This window comes from Sorex araneus, chromosome 6 (genome assembly GCF_027595985.1).
Source record: "Sorex araneus isolate mSorAra2 chromosome 6, mSorAra2.pri, whole genome shotgun sequence".
Classification (NCBI taxonomy): Eukaryota; Metazoa; Chordata; class Mammalia; order Eulipotyphla; family Soricidae; genus Sorex; species Sorex araneus.
This window is the reverse complement of record NC_073307.1, coordinates 36582710-36597005: the sequence shown is the minus strand read 5'-3', so window position 1 is coordinate 36597005 and position 14296 is coordinate 36582710.

The following is a 14296-nucleotide window of genomic DNA, read 5'->3' as shown; positions in this document are numbered from 1 at the left end:
GGTGACACTTGCCGAATGTAGACTAGAGACTGAACACAATGGCCACTCAACACCTTTATTGCAAACCACAACACCTAATCAGAGAGAGAGAACGAAAGGGAATAGCTTGCCATAGTGCCAGTGTGGGGTGGGGGGAGACGGGACTGGGGAGGGTGGGAGGGATGCTGGGTTTACTGGTGGTAGAGAATGGGCACTGGTGAAGGGATGGGTTATCGAACTTTGTATGGGGGAAACATGAGCACAAAAATGTATAGATCTGTAACTGTACCCTCACGGTGATTCATTAATTAAAAATAAATAAATTATAAAAAATAAATAAATGTACTATGTGAATATGCGCAGATACAAATTAAAAAAATGGCTGCTTCTGTGCACTGGAGAGATAGTGCAGAGGGTAAGGTGCTTCCCTTGCATGCAGCTGACCCAAGTTCAATCACCATACCCTCTATGCTTCCACCAAACTTTGCCAGGAGTAATCCCAATCACAGAGCCAGGAGTAATCCTTGAGCACTGCCAGGTATTACCCCAAATAAAAAAAAACCCACAAAATAATTTGAGTTACTTCTGTATTAAAAAAAAAAAACTATACTTGCTCCCTAACTTTTTGCTCCTGAAAATCTTACCTTTCTTCTCCAAAAGTGTATAGTCATGTAGGGGAAAAATATATAGTTATTCTATCTTGAGGGTTTCCCCCCCATTGCATAATTATATTTATATGTGATGGGAGCTCATTATTGCCTGTGAATAATTATCCAATTCTCTATAAGTGCTAGACTTGATACCCAGGACTCAGAAGATGAGAATGTTTAATTGTCACTGTCCTAGGGAAAACAGTCTCAGCTGGGGCACACTTCCAGTGATCCACCAGGGCTGAGAGGGTTGGTGGTGGCAGATTTGAGAGTGAGACCCCTGATCATTTGAAGAAAAGTGACCTGTGTTGCAGCCCCATGTCAGAGAATAAAGAGGCCCCTGCTTCATACTGAAAGGTGAGGATGGGATGGTGGGGGGGTGAGGTCGAGACTGAGATTCTCTTCTAACCTGCTCTCACTGCCTCCTGGGCTGGAGGATCAGAGTCAGGCCAGTGTGGGCTCAGGGAAGCCGTCACGGCTCGTCTGTGCCACTGGGATGCTTTCCTCGCATCTGTGGTTCTGAGTGGACTCTGTGGGGGAAGGTCAGCCTGTGGCAGGGCTGAGCCTGGGAGAGTGGACAAGGAAGGGTTCCTGAAGATTTGAGCCAGTAATTTTTGGAGAGAATCTCCCAAGGGGTTCTCTGGAGTCTTGTGGGGGGTGGGTGTGGGTCCTCCTGGTAATTCGTGGCCAAACCAAACTGTGATTTAATGTGAGGGCCCTGCAGTGTGGGGGGATTGCCTGGGTCTCCCCTGGGGGTGTGTCTGGCAGTATGGGGGTTTCCAGCACTGTCCTTAGTGATGCTTGGGGAGCTGTGGGGTGCTAGGGATCAACCTAGACTCAGTTGCATGCGCTCATGCACCTTAACCCCTGGACTCTCTCCCGAGTATTTTTCGAATGTTCAGTTTTGTTTCATGTATTTGAATTTAATTTTATATTGGTTTGGGGGCCACGCCTGGTAGTCTTCAGGATTTACTCTGGCTCTGTGCTCAGGGATCATTCCTGGCAGGGCTCAGGGCATCATATGCAGTGCCAGGATTCGAACTTGGGTTGACCATGTGTAAGGCAAGAGCCTTCTCACCTCTGTAGTATATCTCTAGTATTTTTTTTCTAATTTTATTTTATTAAATCACCGTGTGGAAGATTACAATGCTTTCAGGCTTAGGTCTCAGTTATACAATGCTGAAACAACCATCCCTTCACCAGTGCCCATATACCACCACCAAAAAAAAAAAAAACCCACACAGTACACCTCCCATCCCGCCCCCCCACCCCCTACCTTGTAACTGATAAGTTTCATTTTACATTCTGTTTACTTTGGTTACATTCAATATTTCAACACAAACCTCACTATTGTTGTTAGGAGTATCCCACTAGATTCAGACCTACTGTGAAGACAAATAAGGTCTTCTGCGGCCGCGCGGTTTTGAATTTCTGTACTTTAACAAGAAGTCCAGGGAGATTTCTTCCAGATATTAGATAATTGCAGGCTTGAAAACCCAATCTGTGGTCGTCTTAATATGGTGGCCACTGCGCCCTTCATCCCCGGAGAGAAAGAGGCGAGAGAGAGAAATACCTTTCCCCTCCTGGGCGGGCACAGGGCCGAGGCTTAGTTCTCAGGCTGGAGACATTCTGCGAGGAGTTGCCCATGCCGAAAGAGGTTTCGCTGGGTCTGGATTCACGCTTGTACAGCTGCGGAGAGGCCGCACATGCGTGCGGCCCCCGGGATCACATCTGGGCGGTGGGAGGAGCCGGTGCCTCCCACCTTCCCAAGAGCACCCTCGTGTCCTTTTGCTGCAGTTTTTGTCGTAAATCCCATCTGTGGTCGTCTTAATATGGCGGCCACCGCACCCTTCATCCCCGGAGAGAAAGAGGCGAGAGAGAGAAATACCTTTCCCCTCCTGGGCGGGCACAGGAACCATGCTACTGACCTCTGGGGATTTCAGATTTGCTCTGGATCACTGACCCCTGGAACCAGAAGATGTTCCCTTTGCAGGGTCAAAAGCCCTTTGGGGGTGTGGTGACCTGTTGCCGCAGCACTGGGGAGGGGCTGCTCCCTGGAGAGGCCTCCCCCCAGTTCAGTTTAGGGCACCCCAGACAGGGACAGGGATGCTGTAGTACTGATGCTTGCAGATGGTGACTGGGGACCCCCACATCTTCCCTGGCATGCCAGGAGCACTCCAGAATACCTTCCACCTCGGAAATGCAGGACACTCCCTCCAAATGAGTTATTGTTTCTGCCACCCCCCGGCGCAGGTACTTCAACTTTAAATCCCAGCTGTGCCCAGGAACTGGGCTGTGAAGCCTCATTGGTGTGTGTTCTCTCAGACCCCGTGACCCCTGGGCTTTATCTGTGCAGCTCCAGTTGGGGTCTGCACCACTCACCATCCACTGAGCTTGCTCCTGAAAATGTGCCACATGGTGGGCTCAAAGAGTGAAGGAGACTACATTATTTTAGTGAGCAATGTTAGTGTGGACATCGGTTGAGGTGGAGCGTCATAGAGAAGCTTCCCCAGTGCTGTAAACCAGGGTTACAGAATCCTTTTAGAGCAGGGCTGCTTCATCTCTGTCCACTCTGACCCCAGTAACAGACATCTAAAGAAAATAAATCAAACATTGACATATAAGTGCCAAATTATAAATTGATTCTGTAACACTGAAAAATTTTCACAACTCTTCATATATTGTTTTGGGGTTTGGGGCCATACCTGGAGGTGCTCAGGAGTTACTCCTTGCTCTGCACCCAGGAATTACTCCTGGTGGTGCTCAGGGGACCCTTTGTGATGCCAGGGATTAAACCTGGGTAGGTGGTGTGCAAGGCAAACGCCTTACCTGTTGTATTATCTCAGCCCCAACAACTCTCAATATTTAGTTGTGCATTTCACTGTGGAGCTGTGATCCATGATTTAAGCAGCTAAATTTTACTTTTTTTTAATTAAAAAATAAATTGGGGGAGGGGCCACATGCATCAGTGTTCAGAAACTACTACCTGCTAGGTACTCAGTGCTTAATACCAGGGGTACTCAGGGGCCATGTGGTGCTGGGGGTGGAACCTAGTGCCTCCCTCCTATACACAAAGCATGTGCTCAGTGCACTGTTTGTTCTTCAGCCCCAAGAAATTATATATAGAGAGATATAGATATAGATATGTATGTGTGTGATGTTAACAAGCTCCAGGCTTACACAAAAATTGCAATCAATTTGCCTCAAATATAAGCAAATAACTTAAACACCTATATATTAACCCATCAAGGATTTCTGTGTCAGATAAAGCTATAAGAACACCAATCATATAATTATTAAACACCTCTGTGGAGATTTTGTATTTGATGCACAATTTTATGTGGTATTACACACAGCTATATTTTCTTGCTGCCCTGAAATGAACTGTAATGAAAGTAAACCATAAGGGTATATGTTAAAGATACATAAGGAAGGTAAGTAACATAAAACCTAATACCCTTGAAGATGATTTTAAGGGACTGATTCAAATGGTTCTTTATCTTCAGACCCTGGGCCTTCTGGAGGTTCATAGCAGCAGGAGAGAGGGGAGTGATCCAGAGCTAGTGGTAAACCTGGTTCTCTTAAATAAGGTGGAGTGGTGCTAGAGATTATATTAGCATATACTAGTATATTAGCACAGGGGATAAGGCTCTTGCCTTGAGTACAGATCAAAGCAGAATCAAACTCTGCAAAGCAAGAGCCTTAATCCCAGTGCTCTCTGGTGCAGCTTCTGATTATATAAGTGGATCACTCATAGGGCTTTTGCCTTGCATACAGCTGACCCACATTTGATCTCTGGCATCCCATATGTACCCCAGAACACTGCCAGTAGTCATTCCTGAGTGCAGAACCAGGAGTAACCCCAGAACATCACCAGGTGTGACCACAAAACAAAATAAACCAAAACAACAGCAAAATCACTCTTTAAACAAATAGGTTACTTTTAATGGGTAACACCATCGTGATTTCTCTTTGTTGTTGTTTTGGTTTGGATAAGCCCTAACATCTAGCAGTGCTTAAGGTTTACTCCTAGCTCTGTGCTCAAGGATCTCTCTTGGTGATTAGAGACTTCTAGATCCCAAGTATATTGAAATGTCAGTACCTCATAAACATGGAGAAATACTAGACCATGTCAAGTATTGACATAGTCTGACATAGTCTGTCAAGCACCTGGACAGACCGAATGAGATTACAGCTCAGCTTCCATGCAGGACAGGCTCAATGTCCTGCTCTCTTGTAAAGTTCTCCTGGATTTTATAGCTAGAAAATAGTCTAACAGTGAAACTCATGATACCTTAAAGAGTACAGATATGCCCCATGGAGAAAAATATGGGTAACTTACAACCTGATTCTAAAGATAAGGAGAATTAAAACTAGCATGGTTCTTTGTTTTTTTTTCTTTTAAAATTTTTTTTAAATTTTATTGAATCACTGTGAGATAGTTACATGCTTTAATGTTTGTGTTACAATCTCACAATGATCAAACACCCATCCCTCCACCCGTGCACATTCCCCACCACCAATATCCCGGATATATTCCCCCCCTTTTCTACCCTCCCCCTGCCTCTATATCAGACAATATTCCCCATACTCTCTCTCTACTTTTGGGCATTATAGCTTGCAACACAGACACTGAGAGGTCATCATGTTTGGTCCCTTATCTACTTTTAGCACGCATCTCCCATCCCATCTGGTTCCTCCAGCCATCATTTTCTTAGTGATCCCTTCTCTATTCCATCTGCCTTCTCTCCTCCACTCATGAAGCAGTCTTTCAGCTATGGGGCAATCCCCTTGGCCCTTGTATCTACAATCCTTGTGTGTCAGCCTCATGTGATGTTATTTTATAGTCCACAAATGAGTGAAGTCCCTGTATGTCTGTCCATCTCTTTCTGACTCATTTCATTTAACATGACACTCTCCATGTCTATCCATTTATAAGCAAATTTCATGACTTCATCTCTCCTAACAGCTATATAGTATTCCATTGTGTAGATGTACCAAAGTTTCTTTAACCAGTCATCTGTTTTAGGGCACTCGGATTGTTTCCATATTTTGGCTATTGTGAACAGTGCTGCAATGAATATATAGGTACAGATGTCATTTCTACTGTGCTTTTTTGCATCCTCGAGATATATTCCCAGAAGTTGTATCGTGGGGTCATATAGAAGCTCAATTTCTAGTTTTTGAAGGACTGTCCATATTGTTTACCAGTTTTCATTTCCACAAACAGTGAAGAAGTGTCCCTCTTTCCCCACATCCATGCCGTCACTGGTTGCTTTTGTTCTTTTGAATGTGTGCCAGTCTCTGTGGTGTGAGATGATATCTCATTGTTGTTTTGATTTGCATCTTCCTGATGACTAGGGATGTGGAGCATTTTTTCATGTGCGTTTTTCGCCATTTGTGTTTCTTTTTTGAGGAAACTTCTGTTCATCTCTTCTCCCCATTTGTTTATGGGGTTGGAGGTTTTTTTTCTTGTACAATTCTATTAGTGTCTTGTATATCCTAGATATTAATCCCTTATCAGATGGGTATTAGGTAAATATTCTTTCCCATTCTGTGGGCTCTTTCTGTGTTTTGGTCACTGTTTCTTTTGAAGTAGCATGGTTCTTTGTAAACCTTTAACACTCACAGTTTTAGAATCACACATTTTGGATAGTCATAATTTCTTAAGCAGACATGTTTTAACATTTCAAATCCTAGTTCCTTGGAGGAATTTTTCATAGAAAATTCTTTCCTAATGTTGCCAGTGTCTTGTTGAGAGACTCATTAATGATTCTGTCCTGTACTCAAGTCTCTCCTATTTTGGCCACCATTGATTTCATTTCGATGGTAAAGACTGAACATTATATTCACTGTCACTGTCATCCCATTGCTCATCGATTTGTTCGAGCGGGCACCAGTAACATCTCTCACTGAGAGACTTATTGTTACTGTTTTGGGCCTATCCAATACACACGGGTAGCTTGCCAGGCTCTGCTGTGCAGGCTCCATACTCTCGGTAGCTTGCCGGGCTCTCTGAGAGGGGCGGAGGAATCGAGCTCTGGTCGACTGCGTGAAAGGCGAACGCCCTACCGCTGTGCTATCACTCCAGCCCATTAACATACATTATATTGCAAACCCAAACAAAAAAGTGAGGATGAAGAATCTCAGTCCATAGAGTTATTAAACTTTCTCATTTTCTTTTCCTCATGATAAACAATACTGCATAGTATTTGTGGATTATGGGATAACTTAACCTCTTATTTAGATTACCCCTTTGATCCAGTGTAACAATGATCTGGAGAGACTTCATTAGGACTCCAAAGCCTAGTGATGATGTATTTTGTCACACTTGATGTTTTTTCTCTCCACCACTTTGTATAAGATTTGTATCAATTGTATTATTATCAGTCCGCTTTAAGAGAGATAGCAGGGTTGAGTCCTGTTTCCCTTATCCTCAAGGGAAGAAAGATAATCAGAAGGCAAACAATTTATCAGTATCTGTTTATTGAACAAATATCCGTGGAAGTCCTTCTGCGTGGCAGGGATGCTGCCTATGTTGATACTTTTACCTGTGTGCCCAGGTACCTTAAACTCCTAACCATCAATTAAGAACTCATTATTTAGGGGTTGGGCCATATTATTTTTACTTAGAGCTCAAATAATCACCAGAAATATTTGAACTATCTCTATGTGCCCCCAACATCCCAGGTTGGGAACATGATAGAGTATGTGTGTTGGGACACTGGGTGAGAAAGGCACTCTGTCAAGCCCACCCCTCTGATGGCAATGTTATCTCAGAAACAACATGGGGCCACAATTCAGAAGTTGAGCACATGCTTTGTGTATATAACCCCCCTGGTTGGATCCCCACTACCACCAAAGTACCCTCACTTTAGACAATGGGTCACGGAATTCCTTACCAGCTGGTGGCTTGCTCTGCTTCATTTTTCTATTGTGTTCCTATGAGAGACAGAGCTTTTCTCTCTCTTCTTCCAAAGAGCCTTCTGGTACAGAGGTGGAAACTCTCCTAAGTCATACTTCCCAAGAGAAACAGTCTCATTGGCAAGATGAACCCTCTGGAATTCAAGGGTGCTTCTGGGAAAGATGAGACACAAGCCCAATCTGATCAGGTCTGAATAGTTTAGATGGGGCAGAATCTCCATCCTGTCACATTGGCTGTGGACAGTGCACAGTTTTCATGGGATACATCTATAGACTTCATCCGACCTATAACAAATCCCACCTTGCCTCCCCACCAACACACATCACACACACATACACAAAGAGAGAGAGAGAGTCATAGAAATGGCAGGTACGAAGAAGTTTCCTAGAGGCTGCTCACAGTTTTCCTAACTCCAGGCATTCTGTTCCTTGGGAGGAATGGACAAAATTCTCTCCTTTTTGTATCCACCATTTCTTCCATCTGTTCTGACCCACCACATCCCGCTTTTCCCCAGTACTACAGCAGTCAACAGGTGGGCTTCCCATCTGAGTCAATGTGGACTTCTTGCTGCCTCAGAGATATGAGAACTGGGTTTATTTAATCACTGGAAATTCTCCCTCTTGCTCCAGAAGCTTATTATTGAACAAATAATCATTTCCATTGTTGCCTAACTTCATAGACTTCTTGAAAGCAGTGTCATTTGAAATGAATGTGATCTCTCTCTCTCTGATTAGTGAGGGCTTTAGGAGGTTTGGCCAGATCTCAGCTTCTCTCTGTGGTGTCAATTAGGTCTCATAATGTTTCTAACTTAGATCCCCCCACACCATTATGACACTCACTGGACCTCATTTTGCATGTTGCAGCATCAATGTGGTGTGAGAGATGAGTGTATTTTGCTGATTCATAAGCATGCGCTGACATTTACTATTAAAGAGAAAATGAACTACACCTTTCTTACTTGTGCTGATAAGGTCTTTATGGAAATTATTTGACTATAGGGAGGATTTGTAAGAGATAATGGTAAAGTGGAGATTTTATTGGTCATTCCATTCAGGGGAAGCAATCTCTTAATTTTTCTTCCTTTGTGGAGAATGGACTGGAGCAATGGCACAGCGGGTAGGGTGTTTGCCTTGCACACAGCCGACCTGGGTTCCATTCCTTTGTCCCTCTCGGAGAGCCCAGCAAACTACCAAGAGTATCCTGCCAGTACGGAAGAGCTTGGCAAACTACCCGTGGCATGTTCAATATGCCTAAAACAGTAACATCAAGTCTCACAATGGAGATGTTACTGGTGCCTGTTCGAGCAAATTGATGAACAAAGCGACGACAGTGCTACAGTGCTATAGTGTGGAAGAGTGGTATATGAAGTTTCACAAAGTCCAGTGGATTGTGTGAAGACTCTGTGGGAGTTCCAGGGCAAAATCCTTCTTCAGGAAGGATTTAGGATTATAAATAGATAGTAATGGGGGAAATAATTCTGGTGGAGTTATTTATGCCTGGAAAGTAACTGGGGAGAGAGGGTTGCCAATGGGAGCTGGAGTGGCCAGCTATTGGTTGTGTTACAGGATTACTTGGTCCAGAGGAAAATTAAAGAAGTGAGTTTGCTCTTAGGAAATACTTACAATGACTTTGGGAGGGATAGAGAAGTACTGCCTCCCATTATCCAAGTAATGGCTGGAAACTCAGCCTGAAGTTGTCAATGGCAATATCCCCTACAAGAAGGGAACTGTAACTCTGGAGCAGGCAAAATCTCCATGTGGAGGGAGCATCCATTGCCAGCATTTCTTTCCCATCTTTTTAGTAATAGTGACAGTTTTTGTTTTTGTTTTGTTTTGTTTTCTGGAAAACCATTTCTGTTCCAATCTCCGTCTCTGGCATCTGGTTGGGTCTTAGAGCAAGGAAGGCCTTGCAGGGCCATACAGTCCATTTCTTGGTTGCAATGATTCAGGGAGAGCCAGGTCTTTCAAGTCAGCCTGTGAAGATTCAGTTCCAGAGCTTTGGTTGGAGCCACTGGGAAACAAGTAATCTTTTCCACAGAGTGCAAGTTAGAAGAAGCAGCCTGGGGAGCAATTGCAATGTAAGAGTCTGCCTGAGATTAAAGTCAGGGCAAAAGAGAACAGAATCCAGAGATGAAGAGAAAGACTGAGACTTACAGCATTGTTTGCTCCATCTGGATCCTGGATATATCTGTATCAGAACCTCATAACCTGATTTTACACATAGAAGGCATCTTATCTACCTTTTCAAAAACTATTACCGTTTAATTTAAATTTTGTCACTTGCAATTGAAAAAAATCCTAATTCTGATCTTCTTAATGCTATTCCAAGACTTTGAGGACACATCACATTTTCTCTGTCTCTGTCTCTGTTCCTGTCTCTCTTTCTCTCTCTTTCCTTCTCTCCCCACACATACACATACACATAGACACACACAGAGACACACTCACTCAGGACAGAAATTCAGACTTAGACCTTCTTCTATTTTGCCAGGATAAGGGTGCAGAGAAACCCCTAACATCTGGTCCCATACATCTATGGCTAGAAATGAGAAGGAAGGTAGAGTCAATCATCCTATCACATGTCAAATGACATATGCAATAATAAAACGAAACAAACATGTGTTTCCAGTTCATTTTCAGCAAGGAAAAAATAATTTTGAATATCCTTACACTTGTCTTACAAAAGTATTTCGAAGGTTTGTTGTAAAACAATCAGTGGAAATTAGTTCCCCCCTCCATCCCATAGATGAAGGGACTACTGACTCCAAGAAGAGGGGGTCCCCCAAAATTGTGCTCCAAATTTCCTCATCCACTTCTAAGTGAAATCCACTGTTAGTGATATTTTTACCTTTCAGCATTTGACCAATAAGCAGTTTTGCAGGTGACAGAGTGGTACTAGTGACAGACTGATGGGAGACATTTACTAGAGTGCTCAGTTTTTGCTGCTAGCTCTTAAGCAAACATTTATTTTGAGGAAACAATTGTGAGAAATGCTTCTGTTTGAAAATGTTTGCTTACAAAGCAAACGCTTGATTTTGAAATCTATATTTAAACTATTAGTTCTCTGCCAAATAAAATACTTCTCTACCCAAACATATGTTTCGATGGAAAAGTGCCTACCAGTGTAGACAGGCAAGAAGGAAAATGCCCGAACAGTGGGTCACACGTCACACTATTTTAAACTGTCAAATTGCTAATGCCTGAATTTTCAAAAGGCCATTTTTCTAATCAACGTTCCAGTGTCACTTGTCAGTTACAATATTACAAAAATGGGCTTAGAAGGTATTTATGATATGTACAACTTTTTTTTTAAAGTTCAATTAAGAATCTGGCAGCCCTGTCAGTGAAAAAAAAATTTCTTTCTTTGAATCACTAGAATCTTAACATTTTCCTACAATGATTTTCTTTTTTTTTTTTTTCAAGAGGGATTAGCCATGATCTGGAAAATCTTTGGGATATGCACCTGACTATTCTGAATCATTTTCTTATACAGATTTCACTTCAGAATGGCCTGGTGACTAGTCTTTAAAAACCTCTCAGTTTTATTACATATACACACATATACATATACACACAGTTCGTAGTTTTAATTTTTATTTTCTGGCAGGGTTCTTCGCAGTTTAAAAAGAGCAGGTCAGTGACTCAGAGCTTCTGCATCCAGAGGCAAGAAAGAGCAGTTCCGCTATGCTGACGGCTCTCATCTTAAATCTATAACACTTTTTCCGTTGTCTTCTTTGTGTGTTTTTTGTCAGACTTGAACATTTTTGGGAAGGACGTTCTCCTGAAGCCTCTGATCCTCTGTAATATGACTGTGCAGCTCTGAGGAAACGGGGTTTTGGAGCTTGGATGGATGACAGCCAGGCCTGCAGTGTGAGTGGAGGTGTAGTGCATGCTGGGGGTGCCTTTGTTCATTTGGGCGCTTCTGCTGTCCTTGAACGCCTTCCTTCACACCCTCTCTCCCAACCTGCCTGTGGAAAATCTTCCCAGCTCACCTTGTCTAGGACACTTTGCTCCATCACCTTGTAGCCTCTAGTGATGGCTTCCTCTTTCCAATTCTCCAGCCATTTTCTTGCTGCGGTTCCTGGGATCAGGAGAGGGAAAGAGCTGGCCTGCTTAGAGCATTTCCCCTTGAAACATCACTGGAGGCCAGGCCCTGCCATGGACATGCTCCTGGCCTGCCCCCACAGCAGCCTGTACTGTGCCTTCTTTGGGTCTAAAGGCAAGATCTGTAACAATAAGGAAACTGACAATGGGTTCTTCTTCCATTTCACTCTTTTTTAATTTAAAATTTTTTATTTTTATTTTATTTTATTTTTTGCTTTTTTTTTGGGGTCACACCTGGTGATGTTCAGGGGTTACTCCTGGCTCTGCACTCAGGAATTACTCCTGGCGGTGCTTGGGGGACCATATGGGATGCTGGGAATCGAACCCGGGTTGGCCGCGTGCAAGGCAAACAGCCTACCTGCTGTGCTATTGCTCCAGCTCCCCAAATTTTAATTTTTAAAAAAATATTTATTTGAGGCACTGTGATTTACAGTACTGATCAGGCTTCATGCACACTCTTATACAGAGAAAATGGGGTCACAGGGAAAAAATACAAGTATTAGCATCAACAAAAAATCCCCACAAGTATTAGCATCATCTTCTGTCCCCTCACTCAGGGAGGCGGGGTAGGGGTGCTAATTCGCACAAGGGACTATATGGAGACAGATAGGGGCCCAGGTTTGTCTAGGTGTATGTAAGAGCCCCTGGTGGTGATGGTCTTTCCCTAGGGGAGAAATCCCTAGGGTCCTCTTTCTTGTGGGATAACCAGAAGTAATCTCAGCTCCCACAGACTGCTGCCAGATACCCAGGAGCCCACCCTCTCCTAGGACCCCAGCCCTCAGCATAGGAAGAGATTATAGCACCTGCTCCTCATTTTACACAGATGCCCTGTCATGTGCTTGCTTCCTCTTGATTTTAAATTAAGGCCCATGAGCTTCCCAGAGCCCAGGCTACAATCTGGCAAAGACTGTGTTCGAATCAGGTAGCATTTGCTAGAAGAGCTTCAAAGGAGATTGTCCTAAAGTTTTCCTGCCAAGAGTCTCTTATCTGTGGGAGGTGCTGTGAAATAGTAGGTACAGCTGTTCATATGTAGGTGACTTTATTTTGTGTTTGGGAGAGGAAGGGTGTTTGGGTTACACCTGGTGGTTCTCAGAGATTACTTTCTGTGGTACTTGAGAGACCATAAATGGTACCAGGGATACAATCCGGTCATTCACAGGCAAGTACCTCACCCCCAAAGTACTATGTCTCTGATTCTGTTGGTAATTTTAATCAAGCTTATCTAGACCTATGTACTCTTGGGGAAATGGAAAATTCAGTTTCCTGGTGGAAGGGTAGATGGAAAGTAGATATGTGAATTTCTAAAAGGACAGTTCTCTTTGCCTAATTATTTCTCTTTTAGATACGACTTAGCAAAAAAAAAAAAATTAAGGCTGTTTTTCACTCACTGTTCATTAACTTTTCAGGAGTCTGAGCCACCTAGACAGTTTTTCACCTCACGTGGCTTTGGCAAATAGGTATTCCCTCGTTTCCTTGTAGAGAGAAAGGATATATTTAGAGGTTTTCCTGGGAGAAGGAGCTGGCCCTAGGGAATGGTCATGGACTGGAGAGCTTTTCACCTCAGGGTCAGGGGGTCAAATCCAAATCAGGCCCTGGAGGGTTGGGAGGCATTGTTTGAGTGACAGCTGCTGGGTGAGTGGGGTGAAAAGAGCTGGAGGGTTCAGCTGCATTTCAAGCGAAGCAAACAGGTGCCATCTGCAGCGGACCTGGCAGAGGATGAAAGAGAGTTGGTCAGAAACCGGCTGGGCTTGGCCTGGCAAAGCAGAGGAGCCTGACTTCCCAGCACTTGGGGGACAGGAGGGAGCCAAGGGGAACAACATGTGTGTAATGTCAGGACTGTGGCAGAACCAGGAGGCCCATGCTGCAGGAGCTGCCTTCTGCCTGCTAAGCTGGCCATGTGGGTATGAGGCTCTGCCTCATTCCCACTCCTCTCCCCCTTTCCTGATGCTGATGGTGTTTCTTCCTTTTTTTTAACTTAAAAAAATTTTTAATTGGATATCTGTGAGATTGACCATTACAAAGATGTTCATAATTTGGTTTCAGTCATACAAATATTCAGAACATATCCCTCCACCAGTGTATATTTCCCACCACCAATGTCCTGTTTTCCCATCACCATACCCCAACTCTCCACTCCCTATCCCCAACCTTTCTCTATGAGAGGCACTTTCCTTCTTGCTATCTCTCTCTCTCTCTCACTCTCTCTCTCTCCTTTTCCTTTTATGCATTATAGTTTGCAATGCAGGTGCTAACAGGTCATGGTGTTTGTTTAGGGCATTTGGTATTTTTATTGGGATGGCAAGGCTGGAGTAGCTTTTCAACTGGGTGGCAGCTTTGGAGTGTGGATGGGACTGCTGAGGCTTCAGGAAGTACAGGGAAGTGGGGGGAGGTAGCCCATCCCAACCACGAGAAAGCCTGGAGATTTCAGTCACAAATCCCACATACCAAAATTTTCAGCAGATTATATCGTGATCAGGTCCATCCTGAGACAGTGGAGTCAGGCTGGGGCTATGGAACCAATTTTGGATTGTGGAAGCAAGTGGCTGCCAGGGTCTCTGCTTGGGTGGGCACGGCCGACACCCCCCCCCACCACCACCACCACACACACTTCTATTTACCCCAGTCTGTTCAGCCATGTG